Below are 27301 nucleotides of genomic sequence, written 5' to 3'. Positions count from 1 at the left end.
GAGTAGAGGGACAGAATCCCCTCCCTCGACCTGCTGGTCAGGATGCTGAGGATGCAGCCCAGGACACGGTTGGTTTTCTGGGATCATGGAACCACAAAAATCCAGATGGGAGTCAAGGCTGTGTAAATTCAATGCAAAAAGTTGACTCTAGGGAGTGAGAATTGTCAGCAAAGAACATCAGTGCCAGACCAGATCTCACTCCCTGTCCCTCTGGTTTAGTGGCACAGAAAGTGGGCACTTTCTATTAATTACAGAGGGAGCCTCCAGTGAGGTGCCTGGAACATGGAAAGCACAGCTCATTGCCTATATTTAGGTAGGATGAATCCAGGCCCTTCTAAAATGTTTACAGTGCCTTTCATTTGTGGTTTGAACCGGAAGAAAGCAATTACACATATCCCAGATGGAGAAAGATGTTTAAAGGGAAGGTTGGTTACACCAGGAACCCTGTTGCTTGCTTATTCTCTTTGTTCATTTCTCCTCCAGAAGGAGCAGGAAATCTCCAGGGATTGGCTTTCCCTCCTCTGCTGCTTCCAAGAAACTTCACCTCTTTGATCTTTTTTGATAGTCTTGCAAAACCTTGTCCTAACCAGAGCAAAGTGGCAAACTCACAGGCTCAGATCCTTATCTGGGTGTCAACTGGCACAGCCTCTGCACATCAAAGAGATTCCCCTGATTTACAGCTCTTCCAGACCACATTCCTCAAGATCTTCATGGGAGGCAGGACCCCACACTGGGCTGACCTTGGTCAGTAAATTACTTAATTAAAAGCAGTCATTAAATAATCTTTAGTCAAATGTTTATCTCTCCAGGCTGGTTTGTTTACCCTGCTTGTTGCTGCTCTGCATCATGCCAGAGCATTAGGAGGCTACAGCAAGGTTGGTCTTGCAAGGTGGTGGATTTCAGTGCCCATCCTAGAGCTGGAAGCCTTGGCTGTGTTTGCTCACAAGAAAAAGTGCAGTCTGACAATGAGAAAAAAAAAAAAAAATCAAGGTTGAAATCTCTGGTGAGCAGACATTTCTCTTCTGCTCTCCTCCCTCCTTCCTCATGAGCACCTTTTACCTTGAGTCTGGGATTCCAAAAAAAAAAGAAGCCCATGGTCTTCTCCAGAGTGATTCCTGATGTCAAAGAAAAGCTGAGCTTGTGCTTTTCCCTCCCTCAGCTGGAGCCCTTGTTGAGTCTTTCTCCAGAGTTCATTTTTATCATCCTGTCTTGAAACCCCTTGGGCTCCTAAACCCCTTGGCTTTAGAAAGAAGGTTCTGGTAAACAGACATTTCCAGATGCCAGCTCACAGGTCTACATTACCCTAAAACCAATGCCAAAGAGAGGGCATTCCCCATTCCCACCCCAGATTCTGGATGGATCCTGCGAGATCCTTAGCGTCAATTCCCGAGTTCCCATTCCCAGACAACACCATTTCTTGGCATTCCAGGAGGAATGATTTCCAGAGGGATCCATCCTATAGCTGCAGACCTTCACTGCTCAGGACTGGGGAAAGGTTCCCCTAAAGAAGCTCATCCAAAGCTCAGCTCCCTGCTCCTAATTCACTGTCCCAGGGGCAACCCCACAGCTCTCTGGATCCTTTTTCACCTCTAAGGATGGGAATATCAGGATGGTTGTCTCCTTGGCACATGTATATTGAGCCTTCATTTTTTTTATCCCAAAACATGTTTATATATGACATTAAATCCCAAATCCTTCCATGAAGACATCCTTCCAAGCTCCTTATTATATTTCCAAGGAGAAAAACTTGGTTCCTTCTCCCCTGTATAGACACCTCTTAGTCAATTCAGAAGAATGAGATGATTGATATGTTGTGCTTTCAGATATTTTTTAGAAGCCTTGCTTAAAAAAGGCAATTTGAGATGTAGTCCTGCCAGGGATGGGTTCTCAAACGTTGAAGCTATTCTTTCAGGAAGGTCGTGCTGTCATAACAAACATTTCACCAAAATAGAAACAATACCCTGGGAATCTGAACGTCAGAGTGGAAAGTCAGCTTCCTGGCAGATATTTCTGAAGTGCTTTGAAGATGTGAAGAACGACAACTCTGCTAAGAAGTATTTATTCCCCTTTTTAGTCCTACGATGCTGATGGGCTTAATTTTTCTTTTTTTTTTTTTTTTTTTTTTTCAGTGTGTAATATGGCAGAGGCGACATCTCCACACTTGGGGATTTAAAAAAAAAAAAAAAAAAGTAAAAAAATACACCACATACGAGAAAAAAAACTCTGTGATATTTCTGCTATCAGCAGAAATATAAACAGTGCTGATTTATGTATAGCTTTTTCCATGCCTCTCACCACTGTGGTATCTGAAAGACTTTGCAAACATTTAACAGCTACAATAACTTCATGAAACAGTGAAGTATTGTTGTTTATATTTTGCCCAGAGGGAACTGAAGCAGAGAATTAAGCAACACAAAGTGAAACAGGAGATTAGATACTGAATGCTGGGCTCTTGAATCCTGGTTTTCTGTTTCTTCTCTAAGACGAGGCAGGTTAGCTAAAAAAAAAAAAAACATATGAAGGCAAGGGCTTTACACAAAAGCCATTTAGTGAAGTTCTTTGGCTTGGGTTGTCCAACCCAGATAAGATTATCTCAAAGGTCCCAGCTAGCTCCAAAGCCTTAGGAATTATTAACTTTCTTTGATTTCTTTTTATTTGGGTATAAGCCATTTTGCCCATGAACAATCCCCCAAGTTTTGGGGTTTGTGTCCAGCTCATTTCTCAGCTGTGTTGGGTCCCATCTGCTGGATGGACACCCTATAAATGTTCATCTGAGAACTAGGGGGAGCCTGAGAGAGAGAAATTATTAATGACCCCAAATAAAATATCTTAGAGCTTACAGGCTTTTCAGGCACTAAAAGCAATCAACCAAAAGCCACAGCCCAGTAGGAAACTGGGATTTATCAGTTCTGGTGTTTGCAGGACTCTTGGGGTTTCAGAAAGTTTGAGTTGCACCTTTTACATTCCTCCAAACCATTTCTCCCCCAGAGAGGGGATTATAAGTGGGGGTTTTTTAGCATTGGTGGATCATGACAGCAGAGTCTGGCTGGAGATGAGACACCATCTGATGTTCAGTCAAGACTCAGCCCAATTAGTCATTCAGAAGGCAGATTTGGGTCTGGTTTATATTCTTCACCTCTGATACAGCTTCCAGCTACACTCAGACAACCCTCCCACAGCCAGAGCTTTGCCTCCCTTGGGTTTTATATCATCTGTTGGGCTTCATATCAGGACAGGGGCAGCCATGCCCTGGCATCTTCTGGGGCTCATGAGAAGGTCCATGGTTCTGAAGGAATGGATGGGTCAGTTCTCCCCACATCCCAACACAGCTCACCCCACAACTCTGGGGTGGTTGGAACCCCATAGAGTTCAAAGGGCAGCTGTGGTTCATAACAATATTATCACAGGACCTTGGTGTGACTTGAATTATGGGGTTTTAGGTGAATCAAGTCACGGTTCATGTTGCTGAAGCAGTTTCTGTGGCTCTGGTGAATAAAGCTGACAGCTCCAAACTCAACTGGAAGTGAGATATCCAAGTCATACACACTGGAGAGAGGCTGGGAATGATAATTTCCTCACAACCTTGGGAATATGGTCCAGGCCAGACCCTCAAGATAATTAATTTTTTTGCTTTGGGTCCTATAAAAAGAAATAGTGATAAATTAACCTGCCAGGATATCTAGAATGAGCTTGTTTGCAGAGTGGGGGTTTCTGTGAAGAACAGAGTGGGGAGAAGCTTTCTTACAGAATGCCAGAATGGTTTGGGTTGGAAGGCACCTTAAAGCTCATCCAGTTCCAACTCCCTTGCCATGGGCAGGGACACCTCCCAGGTGTCCCAAGCCCCATCCAACCTGGCCTTGAGCACTTCCAGGGATGGGATATCCACAACATCCCTGGGCAACCTGTGTCTCACATGCCTCATCATAAAGAATTTCTTCCAAATATTCAGTCTCAGCATCCCCTCTTCCAGTCTGAAACAGTTTCTCTCTTGTTTTATCACTCTATGCCCTCATCAAAAATCCCTCCCCAGCTTTCCTGGAGCCCCTTCATGCACTGGAAGATGCTCTAAGGTCTCTCTGGAGCTTTCTCTTCTCCAGACTGAACAACCCCAACTCTCTCTACCTGGCTTCATCCACTATTCCCCTTATTAGCTGTCTCTTTACATGAGGAGTATCATCAGAATTGCTCTTGTTTTCAGCTCTTATTGACTCTCAATGAAGAGTCTGGCCATAAATTGGTGTTCCCAAACAAGCTGTTCCCAGCTGTTCCACATGGAAGAATGGATAAGAAGAGATGGAGTATGTCTTTGTTTTAGATGGCAGGGTTTTTTTTAAATTTTTTTTTTTTTCTTTCTTTCTTTTTTTTTTCCTGATACTTCAAAGAAGTTTTCAGGTTCAGGGGGGGCATTTTGCTTTATTTTGTTTTAAACCTACCTAGAAGGCAGAAAGTTTTCTTGGTCTGTAGGCCAGGACATGGTAGGAGGTTCTTAACCACTGGAGCAACCCACACAAAGTGTTTATTTCCACACTTAGGAAACATTAATAATTAAACTCTTCCCAGAGTTGCAATTAAGAAATGAAAAGGCTCCTTGCCTGCTGGTAGAATCTTTGTGAATCTTTCTTTGGGATTTGCCTGGAGGGACATGGTTTGTAGCAGTCATGAAAGGGATGGGAAAGGGATGGGATTTCTTCCAATGAAAAACAAACAAGCAAACCAAAACAAAACCAAAAAACAACAGATGATGTCTTGGGCAGGACATAAAACCATGCTTTGCCTCTCCTTCAGTCCATCATTTGTGGAACTGCTCCATCCCAGAACCTGCTGAGCACTGCCAGGGGCAGGGAAATGCAATAGAGGGATGCTGGGGGATGATGAACAGGGATTTCTACCAACTATAGGAAACTGCCACAAATGTGTCCCTGTGTGTGGCATTGGTGAGGCTGCACCTCCAGTGCTGGGTTCAGTTCTGGGCCCCTCACTACAAGAAGGACACTGAACAAGTTCAGAGAAGGGAAACCAAGTTGGTGAAGGGTCTGGAGAAGAAATCCTGTGAAAAGAGGCTGAGGGAACTGGGAATGTTCAGTTTGGAGAAGAGGAGGCTGAGAGGAGACCTCATTGCTCTCTACAAATCCCTGCAAGGAGGTTGTAGGGAGGTGGGTGCTGGGCTCTTCTCTCAAGTGAACAACGACAGGACCAGATTTCTCCTTTGCTAAACCTCCTCCCTTGTGAGAATTTTTTGCATCTTCAGGGCTTGAGCTTGAAGCTAAGGATGAACCTTCAACCACCTCCACATTTCATTGGGGTCATTATTGGGACTTTAGAGAACAAATCCTGTGAAAAGAGGCTGAGGGAATTGGGGATGTTCAGTTTGGAAAAGAGAAGGCTGAGAGGAGACTTTGTTGTTCTCTACAGCTCCCTGCAAGGAGGTTGTAGGGAGGTGGGTGCTGGGCTCTTCTCTCAAGTGAACAATGAGAGGACCAGAGGAAATGGCCTGAAGTTGCACCAGGGGAGGTTTAGACCCCATATCAGGAAGAATTTCTTTACTGAGAAAGCAGTCAGGCATTGGAATGGGTGCCCAGGGAGGTGGTGGGGTCACCATCACTGGAGGTATTAAAAAAACCATGTGGATAAAACACTTGAGGACATGTTGAGGATGTTGAGAGTTGGACACAGTCATCTTAGAGGTCTTTTCCAACTGTGGCAATTCTGTGATTCTGTGAAACCTGGGCAGGATCAATCTAATTATCCACAAAATTCAATTTCTTTTCTTTCTTGAAACTTTCAACCCAGAAACAGTGTTGACTACAGAGATATTGAGCCCTTTTTACAGTGCCCTCAAATGCCAGCTCACAAAAACCAGAGAAAATCCCTGTAACACTCAGAGTTTGTTTTTGTTTTTCCAGGCTGGATCATTAATCTTGGGTTAATTTCATATTAGAAGGCTACAGATGCAGTAATGAAAATTATGGCCCTTCCAACACCTTGCTTGCAGCCCCTGGCTCTGACATGATGTCTTTCAGTATGCTCCTCAATTTTCCTGTATTAATTTGCTGCTACTTCAAAATCTAGTGTCTCTTGTAGAAAAATGTTCTGAGTCATCTTATGAATAATTCCACCATGCATTTCATTTTGCATTGCACAGGGATGATTAGAAATGAAAATTCTGGAGGGACACTTCACAGACTGGCAGATAATGGGGACACCAGGTTCAGTGAGAAAAATAGAGCAGAATGTGCATTCCTCATCAGTGGGGTCTGTGTGGCTCTTCAAAGGGTTTGGAAATGTGTTAAGAGTCAGAAATTAATTTTTTCTCTAACACAAAAGGGAAAACTTGAAGTCAGTCAAAGACTTCAAAGGCAGATGATTTGGTCCTTGATGAAAAATACCCTAAAGGAAGTAAATGAAGTGAATGGCAAAGGCCTAGAAGAGTATTGACTACAATAGGAGCAGATACAATGTTTTGCCATGAAATTCCACTTTTCCATGCTTTAGGAGGGACAATGTTCAAGTCAAGAAACTTAGGCATGCTTTCATTTTTTTCATCTGGGTGCCAACACCCTGCAGCAGTGGAGGAAGATGAAATGATGTTAGGTCTGGTGCCAATGGTGTGAAGTCACTCCTGTTCCCTTTGGTGAAAATATAGGTAGATTTTTGTGGTGTTTCAGAGGAAACTCTGAAGGTTTGTGGTGCTGCAGGTGTGTGTGAAGTTTGGCCCCTGATGACCAACCTGGATCATGAAAGGAAGACTCAGTATGTCCCAATAAGAAGGACCATACATGGAAGGTGCTAGGACTAAATCGGAGATCAACCACTCCCAGCAGAACAGGGAAGAGGTGGGAAAACACTGATTTTCCCTTCCAGGAGAAGAATCAAAGCCAGATGGGATGGGGCTTTGAGCAAGCTGATCTAATGGAAGATGTCCCTGCCCATGGTAGGGGAATGGAAGTAGATGATCTTTAAGGTCTAAGCAGATGATCTTTAAGGTCTAAGCAGATGATCTTTAAGGTCTTCCAACCCAAACCATCCTATGATGATTCTATGATTCTATTCTGGTCAACTCTGCTCAGCTCTGAGGCTCCTGGGCAGAGGGAGCAGCATTATCAGAGCTGAGACAGAGCTAAGCAGAACCAGAAAGAAGAACCACAGCTCCATCTCTGGGTCTTTTTTTCTCCCTCCTACTGGAGAAGAGAATGAGACAAGTGGTAGCTCCCCAGTTTTGGACATAGCAGAGCCTGGGAGAACAGAGCAAATCTTGGCCAACAGAATGAAAATTGCCTAGAAAGGGTCCCAAGACTGCTATGGTTTGCTCATACAGCAGCCATATGAAGCCAAAAAACATTTGGTGTTGCCTGGTAGTGCATACTTTTTGAATTTCATGACTAGCCTGAAACCAGAGAATTTCTTCCCATCAACAGGCACTGGTCCACAGAAATAACCAAATACAGCTGGATCCACAGAAGAACTGAGAACACCCCACAGGGGACTTATAAAGACTTGGAGGTCGTGTTCAACTGAACATTTGCCCAGTTGTATCTAAGTTATACATAACTCCCATGATGGCTACACTGGATTTCCTGCTGGATAAGAAAGACCACATGAATTCTGGGGTCTTCCTTGAGAAGATGGGAAGAAGGGAAAGAATAGAAGAGATTTTAATTCATACAAGCTTTATTTGACATTCACTTTTTATTAAGAAGTTCATTAACCAAGAGGAGTCTGAGGAACCAATATAGCTTGAAGAGTAGAAATGAATGCTTTGTTTTCATAGTGGAGGTGTAACACCTGAGGACAACCAAAGGATCTGAGATACAGTCTCTATGTCATAAATCCATAAATGATATTTAAAGGGAGTGAAAAGTGAGGGGACAATATATGTTAAGGATGCTCACTTATTGGGAATCCTAAAGGGAAAAGTAACTGAAAAGTTGTAGAGTGATGGAGGGATAGAAGTCAAAGGCAGTAAATGCTACATTGTGCAGATTGACAGATACAACCCTTTTTTTTATTGCAAAGAAAAGGTCTCTGAACCACCCTTTAGCACTCAGTAGGGGGATGTTGGTGTCACAAGAGTAAGTTCCACAAAAATGTCAACTGAGCACTCAGCTGTGGCTATAAACATTTAGGAAAAGCTATTATGGGGAAGCCATTACTTGGGAAGGGATGGGAAACCACAGGAAAATGTCACTTAAGAAACCACAAAGTATCCAAATCTTGAAAGCTCTTTCATTCTCTGAGCTTTACTCCTCAACAAGAATATAGCACAATAAGGAAAGTTTTAAAAGGATCAAAGGTGTAAAATGTTTTTTGCACAAGTGTATAAAAAGAATTCAACAGTTCAGCCTCATAAGGGATTTATTGAGACACAATAAATATCTCTGTAAGGATGGCATCCAGAATAATTAGTCACTGTTTCTAACAATGGCAGAATTAGGATCATCAAATTATGTTATTGGACAGGAAGCTTACTAAAAAAAACCTCAAGATTCTGCCTTTTCACAAAGTCTGGAGTTCAGTTATGGATGTCCTTGTTAGCAGGCATTGTAAATACTAAACTTTTATACAGATTCATAGAATCATAGAATTGGCTGGAAGGGACCTCAGAGATCATCAAGTCCAACCCTTGATCCACTACTGCTGCAGTTCCCAGCCCATGGCACTCAGTGCCACATCCAGGCTCTTTTGAAATATCTCCAGGGATGGAGAATCCACCCCTTCCCTGGGCAGCCCATTCCAATGTCTGATCCCCCTCTCCATCAAGAAATTCTTTCTAATGTCCAACCTAAACCTCCCCTGGCACAACTTGAGACCATGGCCTCTTGTCTTGCTGAGAGTTGCCTGGGAAAAGAGACCAACCCCCCCCTGGCTCCAACCTCCTTTCAGGGACTTGGAGAGAGTGATGAGGTCTCCCCTGAGCCTCCTCTTCTCCAGCCTCAACACCCCCAGCTCCCTCAGCCCTTCCTCACAGCATTTCTGCTGGATCCCTTCCCCAGCCCAGTTGCCTCCTTTGGACCTGCTCCAGCACCTCAATCTCCTTCCTGAGCTGAGGGGCCCAGAGCTGGACACAGGACTCAAGCTGTGGCCTCACCAGCGCTGAGTATTCCAAATAGTAATTCCAAAGGTAATTATATAGTTGAGGGCAGAAATGTTCATCTAAGGCCCTTCCACACAAATGTACAGCCTGTGGCTTACCAAGTCCCCAGGTCCCAGCTCTGTAGGCACAGAGGAGGTACAGGGGCAGCATCAGTTCTCTTTGGTGGTGTTTTTATGCTCCTCTCCTAAGTTTCCGCCCCAGGAGGGATGGGGAATAATTCCAGACCTGGTCTGAACTCAGCACAGTCACTCTTCTTGTCCTGACATGCCTGGAAAACAGCTTGAGAAGGTCTCTGGCCAACTCCAAGCCAGCAGAACCTTCTGCTCAGTGATCCAAACCTCTCCCTGCTTCCAGCACATTCATCCCTTGCAAACTCAACAGTTTCCCAGGAAGTCTGGAACGCTGAAGGAACCCAAGGAACTTCAGTTGGCACAACAAGATCAGATTTCAGCAGACAAGACAATCCAGGGGAGATTTTCCTCTTTGTTGCAGAGGAGAAAAGTCCCAGACCCAGTTAAATAATTTGGCCAAAAAGTCTGTGAGTTGGGACAGTGCAGGAAAGAATTTTGATCCCAGTTTCCCAAGTTTTGATCCTATGCCTTGCTGTCAGCAGCTCTGTGATACATCCATGGGACTCTGCAAGCAATTAATGCCAGTTCCATATAAACCAAACCCAGGAGTGACTGAACAATGAGGATTTAGCCAGGAAATGCCTCTTCATTGACCTTCCAACCCACTTGCATGTAAAACCCAAAGCAGACAGTGGATGTAATTCTGCTGCAACCCCTTTGTGTCACCACTGGCCATTGTCCTCTTGCTGGAAGTTGAATATTCATCTCTGCTACCCAGGAGATATCTGGTTGTTTATATATTGAAATATTCTCCCTTTTATCCTTTGTGGTGGCTTAATGTCTCCTTCCCTCTTGGCTTCCCAAAGTTTCTGATTCAAACTTTCTCCATATGGGGCCAGTCAAATAGGAAACAGCTCTGACCAAGGCAGCTGCTGCCTTGTCATCTTCCCTTTCTACACAACTAACACTTCAGCTTATGATTTGGGTGGATTTTCATCCTTTACCCCCAGCACTGGGATCACTGGTGTGGGATTTGCAGCCTACAGAGTTCTCAACATATTGGTCCCATTAAGGCTTCATCTGCCAATGATGCCATCTCTGGGAATGGCTCTGTCTCATCCCAGCCATTCAGTTTAATTCCTGTTGTTGACTTCTGCTAACATGCCCTTAGTTTACCCTGAGCAAATGGCTGGGACTGGCATCACACCCTCCAGTCCTTGTGTGGGAACAGGCTACTGTCCATATCCTCTGGGATCTCCTCCAGCCCCACCCTTTCTCCTTTTTTATCCTACAGCCATCTCTGGAGCTGCCAAATGGTCAGATTTTTCTGTGGTCTGGGAATGCTAGTGGCAGCTCCCCAGAAATACTCATCTGGGGTGTGTGAAAGTTGCCTTTGGGGAAAACAACCCCTCCTCCTGCCCTCTGCTTACCCTTGCACACAGTGAAAGCTTCAAGACCCAAAATTTACATGCAGATTGCTCTCGGGGCAAGAATACTCCTTAAAAATCTGAATGGAGAGAAGAAACCTGGATGGGGAGCTCCAGGCCAAGCCCTTCACAAAGCACCAGTTGCTCTAACTGGTCTCTAAGGGTTTGTGGCACCCACATGCCAACTCCTGGCAACATCATCAGCTTAATGACCAAGAGATGCAAGGTGGTACTACAGGACCCTGTTCTAAACACTGAGTAAACGTTTGGTAAGAGCTTTCCCAAAGGACATCCCATGTACACTGACCAAAAGAGTGATGTGAGGGGGTTTAATGTGGCAGAAGGGCACCCAAATCCTATGGAAACCAAGAGGACCCAAGCAGCTTCTGAGGACTTCAGGCTCTGCTTTCAAAACAATTTGATGACTGTTGTAGGATTTTTTTTTCTCCTTGCCACGTAATAAAATCCTCAGGCCTGCAGGGTACAAGGTGTCTCTCACAGGCAGAGAAGAAGTCTCCAAATGCAGGGGAATGGAAACTTTCCTCCATTTGCCAGCCTGGAAAAAGGAAATGTGAATGGGAACATGGCCTAAGCACATCCAGCCAAGATATCCCCCTCCTTCTGCTTCAGTTCTGGTCTTTATATCCTTGCTGATGGATCCAATGGCCCAGTATTTCTGTTCAGAGAACATCTCCCATTTTCCCATGACAGTAAGGAACCTGCCAGCTTATATCCTGGGAAAGAATGATAGGAGCTTTCCTTTCCTGGGGGACTGAAGTCAAGTCCCTTCTTTATACCCAGCAGAGCAAGAATGAGATCCTGGGCCACCTGCATGAAGAAGGAACTGTACAAACATTCACATTGTCACCTGGCTGCTTTTGGCAGGAAGCTCAGGCTTGGAGCTTCCCTGTGGCATCAGAGGGGACAAACTTTAGAGACCCTTCCTCAGGGTTTTGGCAGAAATTCTGATCAAGATATTGGCTGCAGAAGTTATTAAGATGTAGATGCCATCTAGCAGCAATGTAGCACCCTCAGGTCTAGACAGTGGTTGAGCAGCAATTCCATCTGCCATGTCCACCACAACAGAGACAGACAATTAGTAATGTATTTACTATGGAGCTGGCAAAGCATCTTAGCCAAGATCACAGACTGCTCTGTGGCAGAGCTGGGAACACAATCTGGTTCCCTGATGTTCAGTCTGGTGCTTTAACTAGAGGAAAACTTTTCTTGTGTTATCTGCTCCCCCTTTTCACAAACCCTGTTGCATTTTCACACCTAATTTGCTCCTGATCATAAGGGAGAAAAAGAAAGAACAACAAAAAAACCCTCTTTTCAAATGCATATTGCAAGAAACAAAAAGCAGATTTGTGGTCCTTAGAGCCTCTCCTGCTCCTAAGTCCCTGTGAAATATGTTCACTGGGTGTTCATTAATTACAAAGCCTGGGAGATGGGAATTTTCAGTACAGCAATCAATTTGGTTAAACAATGGTGCTGGGGATTTCATCCAAGTTGGGGTTTATGCCATTAGATTACAGCAAAAGTTTTCTGAGACATGAGGAATAAGTCAATACATCAGTGATAAGGCTGTGAATGTGCTGATCCCTTGCACAAAGTGTTTCCACGGCAGAAGAAGAAGTAAGTGGCCCAGAAACAACACTGGAAGTTGGATACCAAAGGGTTGCAGATGGCTGGGCAGTTTTTGGTGCTGGTTAGGGACCAACAGAGGCCCTGGATTAAACAGGGTTGACCATGGGAAGCTGGCAGGTAAAAAGAAGCTCAAGTAAGACATGAAGCAAGACAGAAATCTGAAGAACCTGAAAGTTCTGACCAGCAAGATGAACATCTCTGTCAAGGCAGGGGTTCCTGAGTCTGGACTTGAGGTGCTGGTCACTACCCCAGATCTTTATTGCAGCCCTACGAAGAGCCACAGACTTTGTCACTTGGTGTTTAAACACCTTCTGTCAGCCCTACAGATGCTAACACAACTTTTTGTCACTGCCCTGGTGGCTGTCATCATGTTCACAGCTGTATTTTCAGGCCCCTACAAGGAACAAGCATCATGATACCCCTGTCTATGACCTCCCACTCAAAAATCCCTCCTTCCCCAAAGAGCTAAACTAGAGACAAAGACCAGCAGGGACAGCTGATATTCTTCATACATCCCAAGCCCTCATGTCCCTGCAGAAATAGAGACTTTGAAGCACAAATTTTGCACTCTGTTGCTTCATGCCCTTGCAGGCTTCTGTCTCAGGGACTCCCACCCTGCACTCCTGCTTGCCCAAACCTGTTTGCTGTGGGAAATCTGAGCACCTTTTGCCTTCCCTTTGGAGCAAACCTCCCCACAAGTGCCATTTCTGATGCTCTCCCAGCTCCCTGTTCTTGCATTCCTACTCTTGGCATTTTCCATCTGTGCTTTTTTTTTATTATTTATTTATTTTTTTTTTTCTCTGTGTCTCTCCAGCAGGGTGGGGCTAAGCTATAAAAAGGGATCTGACTATCTTCCCTTGTCTCTTGGCACACAGCCTGGGGCTATACACAGCTCAGCTAAATCATTCCATGCATTCATTTCTCTCCAGGGTAAGAGTATAATTCATTGCAAAGTTTTTTTGTTGGTTTTTTTTTCACCATGCACCCCCAAGACAAAAAAATTCCCTGCTTTGCAGCTGCCTTGACATATAGGCCTTGGGATGAGCTTATCTCAAGCATCTTGTGAGCAGAAAGATTCCATGGCAGCATCAAATAATAAACAGATTTTTCAAAGAGTCTGCAATGTGTGAGCAGCCAAGAAAATGCTCTGTGTTCCTCGAGAGATGTTCCTGCCCTGATCTTCCTCCTGCTGCCATTATTCAGTTTGAAATATACAGAATCCTTCTGGAAAAGACCTTTTAGACCATCAAGTCCAACCCAAGTCCACCACTAAACCATGTCCAGCCCCTCAATGTCCTTCTGAGGGGGCCCAAAACTGACCCCAGGATTCTTGGTGTGGCCTCACCCATGCCCAGCACAGAGGGGACAATCCTTAGTCCTGATGGCCACACCAGTGCTGATACAAGCCAGGATGCCATTGGCCTTCTTGGCCAACAACTGCTCAAATATCAGCATTTTATCACACCTGCTGCACTGTTTGGTGGGTCATGATCCTGTAACATTTACCTAGAGGACCCATGGTTGCTGATATTCCAGATTTCCATTCTCCAACACCAAGATTGCATTAACCCCATGTTCCATTCTGGAGATAAGAACTAACTCCATTTTTAGCTTTCTTCTATAGAAACTGGAGGAGCAAGACACAAACATCTTCATGCCAATAGACTGTCTTCAGAAGTGAGTCTCAGGATTAAGAAGGGCATTTGCCTGACCTCTAAAGTCCTTGGCAGATGTCAAAGTACTTTGCTTAAGGCATTTGCCCCAAGGAGAGACCCTTGGCCTCAGGGAAGTGGTCATGAGGGATCCTATTTCTGGATTTTCTTGGCACTGTACATGTGTATTTTGTAATTATACCTTCTCAGACAAAGTTTTTGAATTAATCAGCCTTGTGTTGGAGCCCCACAATGGTGCCCCCATCATGGGAAATGCAGTTTTGGGGCCTCAACATAAGAAAGACATGAACCAGGTTGAGTAAATCCAGAGGTCATGAAGATCAGAGGATTGAAACACCTAAGAGAGGTTGTTCAGCCTGGAGAATGAAAGGCTCTGGGGAGACCTTAGAGAATATTCCAGCACCTGAAGGGTCTACAAGAAAGCTGGAGAGGGACTTTTGACAAAAGAATGGAGTGATAGGATGGGGGGGTTGGTTTCAAGATGAAAGAAGGGAGACTTAGATGAGATAATAGGAGGAAATTATTTCCCATGAGGGTGGTGAGACTCTCACTCCACCCTTGAGTCAAACCCTGGCGTGGGGAAGGGGTTTCCTTATCCAAAACCTGTGAAGTCCCCAGGGGGACTCACAGGACCTGTGGTGATATCTCCATCACCTCCTCCAGAGATTCTCAGAGGGCTGGAATAGCTCTGGAGCCAAGCTGAGAGTTGGGGTTGTTCAGCCTGGAGAAGGCTCTGGGAAGACCTTAGAGAACCTTCCAGTACCTGAAGGGATGCCAGGAAACCTGAGAAGGAACTTTTTACAAGGGTCTGGAGTGATAGGATGAGGGGAACAGTTTCAAGCTGAAAGAGGGGAGATTTAGATGAGATGTTAGGAAGAAATTCTTGGCTGTGAGGATGCTGAGCCCCTGGCCCAGGTTGCCCAAGGAAGCTGTGGCTGCCCCATCCCTGGCAGTGTCTCAGCCCAGGTTGGATGGGGCTTGGAGCAACCCTGGCTGTGGGAGGGGTCCCTGTCCATGCAGGGGGGGTGGAATTGGATGAGTTTTAAGATCCCAACCAACCCAACCCAGTCTATGATTCTATGAATGATGTTTTACAGCTGTGGCAAGGAATCCACATGTTCATCTCCAGGCAGGCATGAGAGTGTCCTGGAGGTGAGTGTTGGGTGCCAGTTTTCCCAGGCAGTGCTGGAGGACTCTGTGGAGTGAAGGGTGAGAAGCTCTAGAGCAGGCTCACTCCTAAGGACAACTTAGCTTTTCTTTGGCCTGGATGATCAGGGAAGCAGGACAGGGATTGATTTGAAGAGATAAATTATACAATTATAGTGACAATCCCCTGTCTCCTGCAGTCAGAGTTTTGAAAATGTCTTGACATCTAATTGTATGTCACCAGGGACATTCCATGCCAAAAGCCCACCCAAGTCCCTTATTCCTGCTCTTTTGCAACTCCAGGCTCTATATCCAGTGCCCCAGATTGCTAAAATTTGAAGGATCCAGCAGCTCAGTTTGGTTTTTATGCCCCCCTTGACAAAGTAACTGAGAATATCCCAAATAAGCCAAAGCATTTGGACTGAAAAAGAACATCCTTCAGCACCTGACCTACCTGTGGACATGGGGCTCTTCTGAGGGTAACACATCTCCTTCCTAGAAGATAACCACATATTTTTATCCACTCACACACCACATTTTTTCTTGTGTTCAGGACTGTGCTTCTGATTGTGCTCCAGAGAGCATGCACATCATCTCTGTGGTCTTCAAAGATGATTTGCTGGGAATTGGGAAAGACCAGTAGGACATCATGCTCCTATGATCCCCTGTATTGCAAGTTTCAGATCACTGGATAAATACTTGGCTCATTCTGTGGGCAGCTTCTGGAATGTGGCTGAGCTGTGCAAAGAGATGAATACTTGGGTCAGGGTGAGAGAACACTGCTTTTCTCCAAAGGAGAAATAACTTCCTGGGAGAGCTTTCCCATTGGGCATCAGTTGTGCTGGATGGTCCCCAGAGGATGCCCTGGAAGAACTGGGATTTTCTGTAGCACAGGTAGAAAAGTGACCACAGCATCTGGGCTGTGGGTGATGCCCTCGTTAGGAAAAGGGTGCTGGGATTTTCAAGGAGAAGCTCAAGCAAGGAGGAAATATTTTCTATGCTTTCACATCATCTGCTCTGTAGAGCACAGCCTGTTTGAAGAGTCCATTTTCAGTGAGCAAAAATCCTGACTTCCATTTGGGGTGCAGGGGACTCATCATGTGCCTCTCTGCTTTGCTAAATCTGAAACACTGACCACGTATTTGGTGTTTTGGTGACTTCAATGAGAAAAACTTCTGGGGCTCTGCTCAAGTGACTAATTAATTACAGAAATAACATTCCAGATGCTTATTCCCATAGTTTTGAGCCAAATTAAAAACTTGAAGAGGGGAGATTTAGGTGAAACTTTAGGAAACCATTCTTTAGTTTGAGGATGCTGAGCCCCTGTCCCAGGTTGCCCAAGGAAGCTGTGGCTGCCCCATCCCTGGCACTGCCTCAGCTCAGGTTGGATGGGGCTTGGAGCAACCTGGGCTGTGGGAGGGGTCCCTGCCCATGCAGGGGGGGGGGAATTGGAGGAGTTTTAAGATCCCAACCAACCCAACCCAAACCATTCTATGATTTCTAAATGTGGCTGTTGTATTTCTTGCTGCCATGTTGATCTCCGCTTCTTTTACTAATGAACCAGCTGAGTTCTATGAAGTCTATTAAGTCCAGATTTAAATTTTGTTGTCAGAAGACAGCACCACCACAGATTTACCTCCCTGATACATGAATATAGAATATTTAGTATTGTGCAACAAACTTGTTTGAGTCAGGGAAAAAAAGTGAGTGAATAAGACACACAACAAGTGCCTGGTTTTCCAGCCCTTGCTCCAGTGGCAGTGCCCATGTTTGAGGGAGTTGGAGCTCCAGGTAGTGCAACATCTGTATTTTTCAGCTCTGTTTCTCTTGTCCTGACATTTATGACCATCTCGTGGTTACTGTTCTTGCAACAGCAAACATTTAAAGTGAATTAAGGAAATTAATCAATGACAGAAAACCACACAGGAACCTGACCACCAAACTAGGCATTGGATATCCTGGCTAACCACAGAGTGGATGCCAAAGGGCTGATCTGTTTGCTCATGGGTCCAGCAGTGAAGTGGCAGCAGAAGTGGAGTTGGAGGAGCTGAAAGAGGAGTTGGCAAGTTCTGCCTGATGGCAAAGCTTTTTTCTTTGCGATACTTCTGTTGAAGGGATTGGCACAGGCATTAGAAGCTATTAACTTGGAGAAAACAATCTACTGGAGCCCTGGCTCAGGGCTGGTGTTCATTATAAAGAAATTGGAGACCTCCTCATCCAAGGAATAACCAGTACACACGTTGGAGCATGACAGATGAGATGTTTCCAGCTAGCTGCAGGTTTTGTGGAGGAGGCCACAGCTCAGGCTTTACTGTGCACTTTCTTTTCTTGATTATGGCTTGTGCCACCAGTGGTTTAAGTCATCAAGCAGGTACATTCTTCATTGTACAGGGTCTGAGAATGAACCAAGAGATATTTGTCCCTTTTGTGAACCTGGATTAGAAAAACCTTGGGAATGGCTGAGTAAGCAGCAGCATGGGGCACACATGTTGTTAATTTCCACATATTAGGATGCTATTGAGTTCAGTTATGGGGTTGAGGCCCATGTAAGAGGCTGCTCATTGTGTGGTCTGATCCCTCTTCCTTCCAAGGAAGAAGGGAGAAGCCTATACCCTGATCTTCAGGCTGTAGCCTCTTGAGGCAGCTCCATCCCAGGAGCAGGAGGACCAAGAAAAGGCATAAATATGGAACCTGACCTTTCCACAAGCAAATCTCAAATAAAAACCTGTGAAAAAAAAAATCTTTATCATTCATCCTTTACAGGTGATGAGGATGTGAGCAAACACACAAGAAGATGTCCTGATGGCACCTACCAGCAGAGTATGGTACCCAACACACAATCATGAACAGAGCCCACCCAGTTTACTTGCTCTGAGGTTCTGCAACAAGTAAGCAAGATCATTCATCTCCTCAGCAGCTCAGGACTGTGGCCAAAAAGCATAAAGGGCTTATATTCCATTAAAGGAAAAAGAAATTTTTAAGGCTGTAAAAAGGATGAGGTCAGGATGACCCAAAAGCCTGGAAGATATCAACATCTTCCCATAGTATCTTCTGCAGCTTCAAACATTCTCTGCATTTTTCCATCTAGGCCCCATGTCATTCTGAAGATTCTTTGCTACACATGGACATGCTCTGGCCCCTCCTAACCATCCCCACAGGTATGATCTTCTCAACATCTTGGTGCTTCCAGTACTCTCATTCAGATAAAAACAAAGCAAATATTTCTTGCCACTCGTTAAATAATTTTAAATCACGTGAACCATCTCTCCCAGGTTTATATATCAATATGAGTTTCTCTTTCTTTAGCTTATAACCAAACCCAAGCTGGTTTTGTTACTTGAGGCCTCTTTTCAAGTTATGTTTGCCATACCATTTTGGTTTGGGTCTAAAAAGTCAGATTTCACCTACACCTGGTGTGTTTGCAATATCCTAGATGCCTAAAAAAATTATTATATCAACCTTGAGGACATAGTTCAGTTCCTGGCTAAGTCCTTCTTGTGATGTTTTGCTCTGTACTTCACTTCCCTCACAGTATGAAGAAGAATAATCCCTTTTACTCACTATTTTTAACCACTGATACCAGTTATTCCTGTTTAATCCACATTTGTGGAACACCTCACACAGCAAAACCCTGGCCACAGATGAACTTTTCAGATACTACCAGGAACTAAACAAAACAATTACTTCTTGGGAGAAAATATCTTCTGGATTATCAGTGAGGAATTCCCAATGGTGTGAACAATTTGGGGGCAGAAATATCTTCAGAAATACTGGAAGTATGTAGGTTGGAGTAGACAAATTACAGTAGAAAGTGGAGGATCATTGTCCTATGGGGCTGGAGCAGAGGACATCATCCTCCTTTAAAATTTCCTGGAAGAAATCAAGATCCCCTGAGCAACAGAAGAAGCAACCTGGACACTTTGCAGTTGGATAAGTGTTTTTCATGCCCTCTCCAACTGCTCAACAGAAACCATTAGTCATTTTGAGCCTGGGGATATTTTGGGAGCATTTGTACCTTTTTTTAGTTACCTTTTTTCCCTCCACTCATAACCTGGCAGTCTTCGTGTTCCGGGGGAAAAAAAAAAAAAAATAGAAAAAAAGGATCTCTTGCAAACAATTATTGCTCCACACAGTAAGATCATTTTCATTTACTCCATTACAGCCCAAACGAGTCAGAAAAGACATCTTAGTCATGACCCTAACACCACATGAAGGGAAATTCCCAGGGAGTGAATGAGAGCATCAATACATCAACATCTTTTCTTACTCTTTTTTTAATTTTTTTTTTCTTGAGCACTCTACAAGCAAACGTCTGCTAAACCTTTTTTTTTTTGTGATTTCTCATCGTTTTAGCATGAAGTCAGCAGTTCCCAAGCAGCCATTCTCCTCAGCACTGAGTCAGCCTGTATGGATTTTACCTTTCCTGTGGCACGAAGAGGTGTATTTTTTTTTTTTTCTGGGAGCTGAAAAAGGACCAAGATTTCACCACCACCACCTTGAGTCAGTGTTGGCAGGGCATGGTTCAAAGCTTCCTGATCCAATGATCACCTTGCAGGTTCAGGTAGGGGTTGGATTTATGTATGATTAACCCACACTTTTTTCTATTAGCCTGACAGGGAAATTTGGCCAATATAAACAGTGTTTTTGAGCCTCAACCTGTCTTGCTTCATAGGAAGAAAGATTTGAAATAGTTTAAATAGGTCCCAGACAATTGCTCTGGTAAACACTGGAGTTTATGAGTTATGAAATGAGTTATAGTGAGATAATCCAGTGCCCAGTCTTTGGTCTTGGTTTCTATATCAAGTGCAAGAACAGTAAAACAGGTTTTTTGGGGACACCTGAGGGCATGTTTATTGAAGGAAACATGCAAAATGGAGCTTCTTACATCTCCTTTTATCCCCATTTCCCAATTATTACTGTGGAAATCAGAATTAAAATACCACTGGAACCTGTGTGCTCTTGTGGTTCCATATTTCATCCTTCTGACTTCTAAAGCACTCCCACAAATTAACTAATTAATAACCATCCCTAACACCTTTCATACCCCTTCTGAACACTCCCAGTGTGGAGAATTCCCTGAGTTTTCCTTGTAGCCAAAAGGGAGACACTCCCGGGATGCGAATCACCTTCTTGGGAAGATGTTTAAAACAAATCACCCTAAAAGTGCCCATTTCTCTCTACTGACTCTAAAGGGAGTCATGGGTGACTCGATGATGCACAGACATTGACACAACATGCAAGATAAAGCCATATGTGAGGAACAACACCTCCTGTGGCTTGGCCAAGAGCTGTCGGTCATTTAGCTTTGGAAACAAAGTCTGAAGTTTCAAAATGACATTACTTTAATTTACTTAAAATATAAAATCAGATTAAAGAAATTAAAATAAAATGCAATTTTAAAATAAAATAAAAATAAAATAAAAGCAAGATCATAGAATCATAGAATTGGCTGGGTTGGAAGGGACCTCAGAGATCATCAAGTCCAACCCTTGATCCACTCCCCCCGTGGTTCCCAGCCCATGGCACTCAGTGCCACATCCAGGCTCTTTTGAAATATCTCCAGGGATGGAGAATCCACCCCTTCCCTGGGCAGCCCATTCCAGTGTCTGATCCCCCTCTCCATCAAGAAATTCTTTCTAATGTCCAACCTAAACCTCCCCTGGCACAACTTGAGACCATGGCCTCTTGTCTTGCTGAGAGTTGCCTGGGAAAAGAGCCCAACCCCCCCCGGCTCCAACCTCCTTTCAGGGAGTTGTAGAGAGTGATGAGGTCTCCCCTGAGCCAAGATATACAACAAAAAGTTATAATAAAATAAAACAGAATAAAAATAAGAGCTAGCGCATAAATAAAAATATATATTTTATATACGAATATATCTATACAAAATTGGTACTCTGGGCTGAGGTCTGACTACTTTATCTGATTCAGACAGTTATTTGACATTTTTAACAGCAACAGGAAGCCAATTCACTGTGGACTACAGGATATGTAGCAACTTCATGCTGCAATAGGATTGCCAGCCACAAAGAACAAGTCCTGGGGACCTGTGGAGGATGAGGCTCACATTTTTTGCCCCAGGCACACAGGCAGTGTGAGTGTTTTCACACCCCACAATATGTTGCACAAAGCCTGGAAGCTTGCACCACCACGAGTGGAAAACCTGACCCAAAATGTCCTGCAATGTCTCTTTTGTGTTTACTTTTCCTTCCCACGGTTCCTGTTGCATTTCTGAGTTCAAAACAGCAAGGGAGCAGCTGGACTGCTCCTGGCAGGAGGAATGGGAATCTGACAGATCCCCAAGGATTCATCTTGGGACAGATGGTATCAGCTCCATGGACTGGACCCAAACCACACCAAACCCTCCCCATGCTCACGCTCGGCCCCCCCAGTGCTACGAGCTGTGGGTTTTAGGAGAAAGTCAGAGGCAAGAAAATGATATTGTCATCTATAGATGGTTGAGTGGCCTGTGTTTGGTGGTCTCAAGACCTTTCACCAGTGGTCAGGATAGAAAACCAGTCACCCCAGTTGATGATGCTCATCTGGGGCAGATTGTGTTTGCAAAAGCAAAGAAAAGAACCATTTGGGCTCGCACTGGTATCATGAGGTCAGAGATTGCTTTTTCTTTGTCATGTGGAGGCCTCAGCAAACACAAAGCTGTAAGAGAAGAGGGAATTCATAATGTCTTTAGACAGAAACCATCAGAAAGCTTGAAATGGCAGAGTGGAGCCTTCAGCTGAAATAAGAAAGCAGGAAGATTTTTCCTCACCCTGGTGTGAGCTCTGCTCTTTGCTGGGATGGTCCTGGTTGGGTTCAGATCAGGATGGGGAGCAATGCTCGACTTTTATGCTATGATTTTTAGGAACCCTCTACCAACCCCAACATTATGGGCACACAAGAGAGTCACAGAATCATAGACTCACAGACTGGTTTGGGTTGGAAGGGACTTAAAAACTCATCTAGTTCCAAACTCCTGCCATGGGCAGGGATATCTCCCACCAGAACAGGTTGCTCAAGGCACCATCCAACCTGATCTTCAACACTTCCAGGGATGGGGCAGCCATTTCTCAGGGCAATCTGTGCCAATGTCTCACCACCCTCACAGGAAAGAATTTCTTCCTAATATTTAATCTAAATTTCCCCTCTTTCAATTAATCTAAGTCTCTTATTGCTATCAGTTGCCTTTCCTGGAGGTGTCTTTGCTACATTTTTTAATGGTCAAAGTCTGTTGTAAACCTCCATTCACCTAGAAGGGTTCACGACTATCATGGGTGACTTTCACAAGCCCCTGAATCATTTGGGGGTTGTTTCCAGAAGTATTTATAGCCTTGAGTTTGAAGACTCAGTTTTACTGCAAAATTTTCAGGCAAATGAGTCAAAACTGGGTGCCTACAACCATATTTAGGCTTTCTGAGAACTGTGATCTCATTCAGAGAAGTGTCAAGAAGTTTTCTGTGTCAATGGAAAGCAGAGGTGCTCAACACCTTTGAAATATTATCAGATTTGAAGGGTTTAAATGTAGGTGTTAAAGCTTAATTTTAAAGTATGGTCTAGAAAACTGTGGTTTAAGTTATCTTCCCCTTTCATATCTACAGAATATAAAAGGTCTAGTGCCAGGAACTGTCAAATACTTGTGATTTTGAAGATTTCCCCTGCCAAGCAGTTGCCTTTCAGTAGGGTTGAGATATCTGTTCAGACCAGGTTTAATGTCATGTACGTGTTGTCCCATTGCACTTGGGGGGGAATCTTATTCTAAATATATTTTTAACTCTCTATTTTTAAGTACCTATTATGAGTAAAGCCCTGTAAAAATTATGAATAATTTATTTATGAGTAAAGCCTTTGCATCCTTCAAGGTGCAAAGCATCAAGACCTTTGTTTTTACTTTTCTTATGAAGTTAATTTAGAGTAAGTAACTCCAAGCAAATATAGACAGATCCCTCAGGCCAGTTCTCAAAAGCAGAAAAGATTATTTTGCTACAATGCCATTTGACCAAGAAATCTAATGAACTTTCACTGACTGACATGAATTTACATTCTTAATTTAATTTAATATCCTGTCCTGTGTTTTTGTTGGGAAATACTCCGAAGAGCAATGGGATAATCTGGGACAAAACCAAAAAAACAAAAAAACAAGCAAACCCAACCTCTTGGAATCCTTCAAACTTTGCCCCTCTCTTAAACAGCAACACATCACACAAGAGAATATTTAGCACAAAATGTGGGGTTTGGACTCCAGGATCTGCATCTTTCTGTATTGGAGCAACAAATTGAAAGAAACGTCACTCACTTACCAGTTGCTTATTAAATATTCATTAAAAATGTTTCAGTTATCATTTATTTCTACTCAGTTATTCACTTATGTGGCCTCATTATTAGTAAGAAATCAGAGGGGGGAAAAGTACCCTTTTTAATGCATAAACTTAATTATCTCATCTGAAGAGCAGCTCTACATTTTAACAATCTCTTTTTTAAAATAACCATGATTTCCAGTGCTGCTGTGAGTTTTCACCAGATACCTGTTGAGTTTCTGAGCATGTGTATTATCTTCAGTCAGAGGACACATTTTCCCAGGCTGAGATATTTTAAGACAAATTAAGACACCATTTACAATTTACATCACTTTTTCCAAACAACCCGTCCCGTGGAAAGTCCCCAGCTGAGAAGGTTTCACAAAAAAAGTGATGAACTGTCAATTTGGCAGGAAAAAAAAAAAAAAAATCTTAAAAATTCAACTCAAAAGAATAGAGGGAGGTGAGGAGGAATGTGTGGTTTTGAAAAATGAACCATCTTACTTTGTCCCCTCCCTGTAAGCCCACAGCTTGCTGCAAAATCTGTTGCATCATTAGAAGAAACCTTGCTTGGTACCAGATCCTTTTGTGTACAACAGGATCACACCAGACATCCCAGCCACAATGATGCATCCTGGGCCTGATCCAGAGTAGGCTGGAGGGGATGGAAAGATTGTGCTTGCCTCAAAGTCATCCCAAGATGCACAACACACTGCAGAGCTCCTCCTCATTCAAAAAGGGCTCCCAGGGAGACTCCAAGTCCCATCTCTGCTCTTCTCACCAACACCAGGTTGAGTGAAAGTTGCTGCTCATTATCTCCAAGGCATTTGGTGCCTTGTCTGGTGTGTCTTAAAGTCCCCTGCTCCTCAGAGAAACCCAACCAGAGGTTTATGGTTGTGTGTCAACTGCAGACATGAGCAGCATCATCTCCTGTGACTGACCATAGCATTGGGCCAGGTGACATTCCTGAGGCTGCCTCCTATCCCTTCCCCTCCAGAAGGATCTGCACCCAAGTATTATCCCCAGACCACTCTTGAGATCCTTCATTCATTGCCAAGAGGTGGGAACATGTCATGTGGTTCCAGAAAGAAGAAAGAGTTGGGATCAAGCCAAGTGTTGCATCCAGTCCTACAGATAGAATTCTCTTTGCACCAACAGTCACACAAAGAACCCATCCCTCCAAGAGGTACGGCAGCATCAGAACAGCAAGGACCAAAAGGAGCTGTAACCAACTGACTGTAAAGTATGAAAAACATTCCTAAAAACCACCAATCTGAGGTGAAAGTGTGTGTGAGTCAAGGGTTTGCTTAGGTGACTTGCTCTCCTCTGGCCTTGTGGTGGGAGCCCAGGGAAATGTGGGAAGAGGGAACAATTCTGAGATAGCAAGGACTTGCACAAGAAGATTTCTCTTGGCAGCAGCAACTTAGGAAGAATCTACTGCTCACTGTGGACACATTCCAAATGCTCAGACTCCTCATGGTGTGGAGAAGGACACCAGGAGATGTCTGCCTGGGGAGAAGCCCACAGCTCACAGATATCACAATACCATTAATTTAATCTTTTTGGATGCTTTGTAGGCTCCTATCTGTTATACTCTGCTTATTATTGACTATCAGATAACTCCTAGACAGCATCTTTTTTACTCTGTGTTTAGTTTCAGGCAAATTTGGAACAGCAACTTAAAAAACTTGACTTCTGGGCAAACCTTGATGTTAATCCATCCCATGCTGGAGGCTCCAAACATCCCTTAGATGTCTCCCGAGCGAAGAGCTGAAGTTTTGGTTGCCTTCAGACCTGCAACTCCGTGACCTTCAGAAGGAGTCAATAATTTAATTAATAAATTTAACCCCTTTTTTTTTTGTGAACAGGGACCCAGACTCCAGCAGACAAAGACATGAGAGGTTCTCAGACTGGGTTTGAAAGCAAGCACTGAAAAAAGCGATTAAACCGAAAGCTGTTTGGAGGATGCAAAGGTCACCAGGGAGGAGTGAAAGCAGCAGATGATGTCAACCTAGAGCAGAGGAAATGAAGAAATGGAAGAATGGAGCCCTTGCTGCTGAAGGAAACATCACACCTCCAAACTGGCATCATCGGTCTCGGAACTGAGCTACGGAAGGTTTGGGGGAGTTTTTCTCCTCCAGATCTGCTGGTGTGGGGTCACACTGACTGAGAGCAGCTCAGGCTCACCCTGAACTCAACCCAAGCATGAAGCTTGCAGAGGGTTTGCAAGTCCATCTTCCCCTTCTCAGAAATGACTGTGATAAATTAGGGGAAGGTAGCTTGAAGTCCTGCTAAACCTTCTTAGGCTGCAAGTCCTTGTGGCTAATTAAAGCTGAGACAACCCTAAAAACATCTGGGCTGATTTTGCCTTGGAAATTTTGGCCCAGCACAGGACTCAGACAACTGAGTTCAGGGGCAATTTGAGCTACAAATGGAGTTGTTGGATTGAGTCCAGAGGAGGCCACAAAGATGCTCAGGGGGTTGGAGCAGCTCTGGAGCCAGGCTGAGAGAGTTGGGGGTGTTCAGCCTGGAGAAGAGAAGGCTTCAGGGAGCCCTTAGAGCATCTTCCACTGCTTGAAGGGGCTCCAGGAAAGCTGGGGAGGGACTTTTGCAAAGGCATGGAGTGATGGGATGGGGGGGGGGACAGCTTCAAACTGAAAGAGGGCAGATTTTGTTTAGCTTTTAGGAAGAAATTTTTTCCTGTGAGGGTGCTGAGCCCCTGTCCCAGGGTGCCCAGAGAAGTTGTGGCTGCCCCATCCCTGGCAGTGTCTCAGCCCAGGTTGGATGGGGCTTGGAGCAACCTGGGCTGTGGGAGGGGTCCCAGCCCATGGCAAGGGCATTAGAACTGGATCTTTAAAGGTTCCTTCACATCCAAACCCTTTTCTGATTCTCTGCCTCTCTGCAGAACATCTGTACCTTTTTTTAATGGCATTGTGCAGAACAGTTTAACAGCTGTCCCAAAGAAATTCACTAGAATAGCAGGTGAGTGGCTTTCAGCATCTTACAGATGAAGAAAAAATCATAGTTGGTTTTGCTTTTTAGAAGCTCCATCTTTGCCAAATCCTTGCTCTGCCAGCCCATCCCTCCTCCCAGGCTGCAGGAAAGTGCTGCCTGCACCCCATCCAACAGCAAAAGAGTCACAGCCACACTCCAGTGGTGGGTGAAGTGAGACCCAAATCTATCTTGGGGACAGAGCTTGGTTCAGTTCTGCTCACACTATTCCATCACTGCCCAGCCCCACTGACCTGCACAAGAAGAGGATGGGATGGGGCTTGTACCAAACATGGGCTCAGCTCCTGAATTTGCTGGAAGATCTGTGTAGACCCCAACACCTCTGGATAGACACTTCATGGCTTTAATGAGTACAAGGCAGAGACATCTGGAGAAGAGGAGGCTCAGGGGAGACCTCATCACTCTCTCCAACTCCCTGAAAGGAGGTTGGAGCCGGGGGGTGGTCGGGCTCTGATCCCAGGCAGCTCTCAATCAGACAAGAGGCCATGGGCTTAAGCTCTGCCAGGGGAGGGTTAGGTTGGATATTAGGAAAAAATTCTTTAGAGAGAGAGGGTGATCAGACATTGGAATGGGCTGCCCTGGGAAGGGGTGGATTCTCTGTCCCTGGAGATATTTCAAAAGAGCCTGGATGTGGCACTGAGTGCCATGGGCTGGGAACCACGGGGGGAGTGGATCAAGGGTTGGACTTGATAGCTCTGAGGTCCCTTCCAACCCAGCCGATTCTGTGGTTCTGTGATTCTATGATCTCCTGAGATTTCTGATTTTCTTTACCAAGAGGGTGATCAGACATTGGAATGGGCTGCCCAGGGAAGGGGTGGATTCTCCATCCCTGGAGGTTTTGAAGAAGAGACTGAATGTGGCACTGAGTGCCATGGGCTGGGAACCACGGGGGGAGTGGATCAAGGGTTGGACTTGATGATCTCAAAGGTCCTTTCCAACCTGACTA

The 27301-nt window shown here is 44.5% G+C and overlaps 1 long non-coding RNA gene across 1 annotated transcript in view; it reads right to left on the bottom strand.

The window, feature by feature from the left end:
* Nucleotides 1-27301, bottom strand: part of LOC139806363 (uncharacterized) — a 281537-nt gene that overhangs the window by 233522 nt on the left and 20714 nt on the right. The window lies entirely within an intron of this gene.

Source organism: Heliangelus exortis, chromosome 1 (assembly GCF_036169615.1).
Source record: "Heliangelus exortis chromosome 1, bHelExo1.hap1, whole genome shotgun sequence".
NCBI classification, from domain to species: Eukaryota; Metazoa; Chordata; class Aves; order Apodiformes; family Trochilidae; genus Heliangelus; species Heliangelus exortis.
The sequence above is the reverse complement of the archived record's forward strand: the minus strand, read 5'-3'. Positions and strand labels throughout refer to the sequence as shown.